The following is a 5,000-nucleotide window of genomic DNA, read 5'->3' on the forward strand; positions in this document are numbered from 1 at the left end:
GGTAGGAGGAACTTGAGGAGGAGGAGGATGGATATCAGCAAATACTTTGAATGTAGAATGAATAGGAATAGAGGGATTAGAGGATAGATGAGGAAGTGGAGCATTCTCTTTGGTCGTGTTTAGGAACTTTAAGAGGTCTTCAAGAGTTTCTGGAAGGGAGTTGGTTGGGGAGGTCTGAGAAACAAAGATTTTCTTACGTGGAGGAGAAGAGGGGATACATGTCCAAGGAGCAGAGGGAGAAGTGGGCGTGGGAGAGGATGCAGTAGGAGAAAATGGAGTAGAACGTTTAGACTGTCTGGTGGGACAATTAGAGTGAGAAGGAGGAGGGTAGGCACCAGGAAAGTGGTAGAGATTGGAGTATCTGGATTTAGACAAGAAAAGAAATTTGACTATGGGAGAGAGGGAGTAAAGATAGGACAGTTCGGGGTAGAGGAAAGAGATATTGGGGGAGATGCTGAGACTTCATGAGAAGATGGGAGGGGAGCAGAGCAAAGTACAGTTTTGGAATAAGTAGAAAGAGAAAAACTTCTTCGGGATGCTTCTTGTCTGGCCTCACATAGAGTGAGGCCTAGTTTGAATCAGAGAACTGCTACCTCAGATTTGAGCTTGTAGGCAAGGCAGCTCCTGTATTCACTTATCTAGTGAAAATTTTCAGCTGCGCTCTAAGGTCATTAGCAGCGTATACAAGACATAGCAATAGGGTGGGGCTTGGGGTCAAGCCCCAGGAAAAGGTTCTTTGGTTCAGTAAGGCAATGTTTGTAGATTTCCAGAATGGTCAGTGGTCAAAACAAACAAATGTACCAGGCATCAAAGGTTACACAACAGTATGGTAAAATATTGTGGCAAAAAGGGTAAATATGAGTTAATGATTAGGGAAGTGGACAGAAGAAGGGGATGAAGAAGAGAAGGCAAAGGAAAGAGGGAGAAGAAAAGAAAAAGTTGAAGTGGGGGCTGAGGTCAAAGGCAAGGGTAATTCCTACATAGGCCTTCAGTCTCTGCCTCCTAAACCCAACTAGTAAGGGATTGGGGGACAGCTTTTACGGGAGCCACCACATTTGGCACATGTGTTTGACTTGAGCAGAGTAGTTTGAAAGGTCATGACCAGCTTGGGCACATAAAGGGCAGAGGGCTGGCGAGTGACAGTGGCTGGGTGGCCCAAACACTAACATTTCTGACACTGATGGGGAAGAGGTCAATATGGTCAGACAGGGCAGGACACTTCACCAATATAAACTTCATGAAGGAGGTCATGTCTACTGAAGCTAATCTTGGCAATATTTGTGTGAGACTTACCTTGTCCTTTGGGAGGAATAGTGTAGCACTGGGCTGCCACTGCATCATAGTCGATGAGGCAGCGAGCAAGTCGTTTTCACCATCTGACCAGTCCTTATCAAAGACAGGACAATCAAACAGAGAAACAGTTCCAATAAAAGTATCAAGGGAGGAGTGAGGATAGACAGGAATAGGTTTGCTACTGAGATCAGTCAGGGTGGATAGTGTACGAGCTTGGAACTCAGATGTAACTGTGACAAGGCATGAACAGTTAGAACGACTGTGAAAAGGAACTTTGCCTACTTGTTTTTGGAGATATTGTTGGAAGAGAAGGGCAATATCAGAGCATGGGGCTGTAGGGGGTGACTAACAAAAAAATGATCCCACTTGGCTGAGTATTCTTTTTGGCTTGATCAAAAAGGGTACTCAAAAGGTTTGCAGAGGTGGAAGCAGAAGAAGGATGAGGGTAGGAGAAAGATGGGGTGGTATGGAGAGAGGTAGTACTGTTGGGAGGAGGACAATGAGGATGAAGAGTATTAATAAGGGAGGGTGGGTGTAGACAATGGAGAAGACTGTGCAGTAGAAGATGGAGTGGAGGATAAGGGAGAGAGGAAGGTGTGTATTCTGAAGGTTGAGTAATGACCAGGGTAGATGATTCAGAATAGGTAGATTTGGGAGTATTAGTATCAGTGGTCAGAGCTGTGGTCAAAGGAGGTCAGGAAACCAATGAAATCAAATTTAAATAGGCTACTTGATGAAGGGGCAAGCCTTAATGCCCCTAATAAAGGTTAAAAATCTCCATTATTGGCCATGGTGAGCCTGAAATAAATAGGGAGAGGAAATGGTCTACCCTTCAGGGTCCCCATGAGGGACAAGGGATAGGTAATTAACCATAGATGGCTACGCTTGTACAAAATCACCAATGAGCCAATTATGAATACTGCCTGTCTTGCCCTTTTACCCTTTTCTTTGATTTACGAAAATATTTTACGTTATCTTATTTTGCTATTACTATTGTTTATGACATTATAGTAATTATAATGTTTATAATGAAAATAACACCATCAATATTCATAGCACTAGTAAAAAATACATTTTTCTGCCAATTCAAGGAAAGGTGAAATCAGGTAAGGCAGAGCCATCTATGTATAGAGACATTTCACAAAAAATATAAAAAATTAGCACAGCATTTTCCCCATTTTTTTTTCCCCCCCCATTGCGAATGGGTTAACAAAGGGAATACTGTGCCCATGGTTACAGAGGCTGTTAATGACTGACACAAAGCCATCCTTTCATCCTTTTAGCATGGCTCTCACACATTAGGAAGTGGACAGAAGACAAGGAAAAAGAAAGGGGGAGAAGAAAAGACAATGCAAAATTAGTTGAGACATGGGCTGAGGTCCAAGAGTGATCCCCTTCATTGGGCTCCTGTCTCCATCTCCTATGCCCCCCACGACAAGAAGAAGCAAGGAATTAGGAGGGTCACATTTTAGGAAGTGGATAGAGGAAGGGGATGGAGAAAAGAGAAGGTAAAGGAAAGGGGAGATTCATCTGTCTCTGGGGGCCTGAATTTATAGCACTTATGTTTGTAATTACTCCAAATCATTGTCTCTGCTGTTTATTTTGTGTTTAGAGTAGATGTTGGAAAAGACCATGCTGTCTTCTACGTTCTGTTGTATAGTTGATTCTTTTTGAGTTTCTTTGTTCTTCTACACATGATATTTTTATTTTTTGAAAGGTTAGTTGTTTTCTGTTTTTATTGTTTATTTGTTCATAGTAATCTACTTGTATTTTTTAATTGTTTCACTGCCTATGCCTATATTTTGCTGTTTCTGTTCTTGAGTTGTGTAAGTTTCAATTGTTATCCCTGTTTTATAAATTTCTAGTTTATTTGGTGATGTGTTATTTTTGTATATCTCTTGTGCTGTTTTGTGAATATATGTGTTGGTGCATGTTTTTCATTCTAATAAAAATAATAAACTTCATTGTTAGAGTTGCAGTCACTGTTCCTTGTTTCAATTATTCTGAGTATTATGAGTGAATCTTCTGTTGTTTTCCATCTCTATTACTCCAGTCATTCCTGAGAATCCACTAACATTGCCCTATGTACAAAAACCCTTCCTAATTCAGGCCATAATTTTCGAACTGGGAAGATATAATAATGAATATGGTATGTGTGATCAATGAATACTATATTGGGTAATTTACTTTGTAAAGTAATGCTCAATTATCTTTTTAATTTCTTATTTAGTAATTTTTTGGTTTACACAGCCATCCAACTTTGCAATTATTATTCCGTATTTCAATTATTCACACTGAATGTGTGTGAATCTCTCATTATTTTCCATTGCAAGAAAAACTAATAAATAAAAAAATATTGGTAATTGCTTAAAAAGTGATATCCCCCCTATTGCTCCAGCCATTATTGGGAGTGTACGGGCATTGCTACATGAACCTAAAACCTTCCTAACCTTCAGCCTTTGCCCCCAGACCCTCACCGGATTTCTGTATTTCCTTATCATGGGCTCTACCCCCGGACTCCACCAAATTGCCATAGACATAGACATGGGTGGCATAGATGCAACCTGTTTTCTTCATTTCTGACATTATTATTTGCTTTAACTGATTATTTCATATATCAAAGTGTTTTTCCTTGCTGTTATACCTGCATCTTTATATATTCCTGTACATGTATACCATAGTATTCCTTGTTGCATAACTTTTAATACCAACTTGTGAAGGAAATACCATATATGAAGTATCTTACTTTCAGTTATTCTATCCTTGCAGGCATAGCTTATCTTGTATCATATAGCTGTGAAAACTAAAAACTATAACTTTTGTGGTATTAGTTAGTGAGAATGACTCGCCTCCAGAGACAGTCCCAAAACCAGGGTATCATGGAACCAAAAATCCAAACTTAACCGTTCCTTATATCTATTTCCTAAACAGGGGGCAAACCACCCTATGCCCCCTTTATTAGCACTGTGTGCCACGTTACAGAAAAAAGACATTAGGAACTCTGGCTGTGAGGTTATTTTTGTGATTTCTCGGTTATATGAGGCTGCTGCAGATGTATGTGTTGCTTCCTACTCTATTTTTTATGCTCTATACAATGGCTGTGTCCATTTCCCTTTATCTTAGTGTGTCGCTCTCGGTAACATTAACCACTTTTACATTTATGTTCTTATTATATCAGTGATGTTTGAAGTTGTTTTTTTCAGAATTTTTTAAATTTCACAAAGCCATCCAATCTTCCAATCATTCACTACAGGTTATAATCATTCACTTTATAACAAGCAAGAATCTCATATTTTCCATCACAAATGATATAAAAAAAAATATTGTTAAAAATACTGTTTACCTTACCCGTGAGCGAATGTCCCTATCGCTGAGGACAGCTTAGCTCTAATTGCGTGGATCGTTTGCGGGTCGTTTCATAAACCTTCTGCTCTCTCATTTATCCGTTTGTTGCACAAAAATCCTGTTTTTGTTTTCTCTTACTCCACAGTCACTGCCAGATGAACCAGAGCCTTCCTAAGCGCAGGTTGTGTCCCGAACCTACGCTTCCGGACTTACTCTCCGCCCGCACAAGTCATGACCTATTTTTTTTTTATTTTTTTTTTGCTATCAATTACCTTAGTAGATTAGTTCAGGCATCTATGAGTATAGTTTTCCATGTGGCAGTGACAGTGTCATTAGATTTTCCTGTAAATGCATACCAAGAG

The 5,000-nt window shown here is 39.7% G+C and overlaps 1 long non-coding RNA gene across 3 annotated transcripts in view; it reads right to left on the reverse strand.

The window, feature by feature from the left end:
* LOC125030829 overlaps nt 1-5,000 on the reverse strand; it is a 7,286-nt gene that overhangs the window by 2,280 nt on the left and 6 nt on the right. For all 3 annotated transcript variants that reach the window (XR_007115441.1, XR_007115440.1, XR_007115442.1), the window contains exons 1-2: nt 4,642-5,000; nt 1,294-1,386 (exon numbers count right to left, since the gene is read on the reverse strand). The exon at nt 4,642-5,000 is cut by the window's right edge. This is a non-coding gene — a long non-coding RNA (uncharacterized LOC125030829). The remainder of the gene's footprint in view (nt 1-1,293; nt 1,387-4,641) is intronic.

Source organism: Penaeus chinensis, chromosome 11 (genome assembly GCF_019202785.1).
Source record: "Penaeus chinensis breed Huanghai No. 1 chromosome 11, ASM1920278v2, whole genome shotgun sequence".
NCBI classification, from domain to species: domain Eukaryota; kingdom Metazoa; phylum Arthropoda; class Malacostraca; order Decapoda; family Penaeidae; genus Penaeus; species Penaeus chinensis.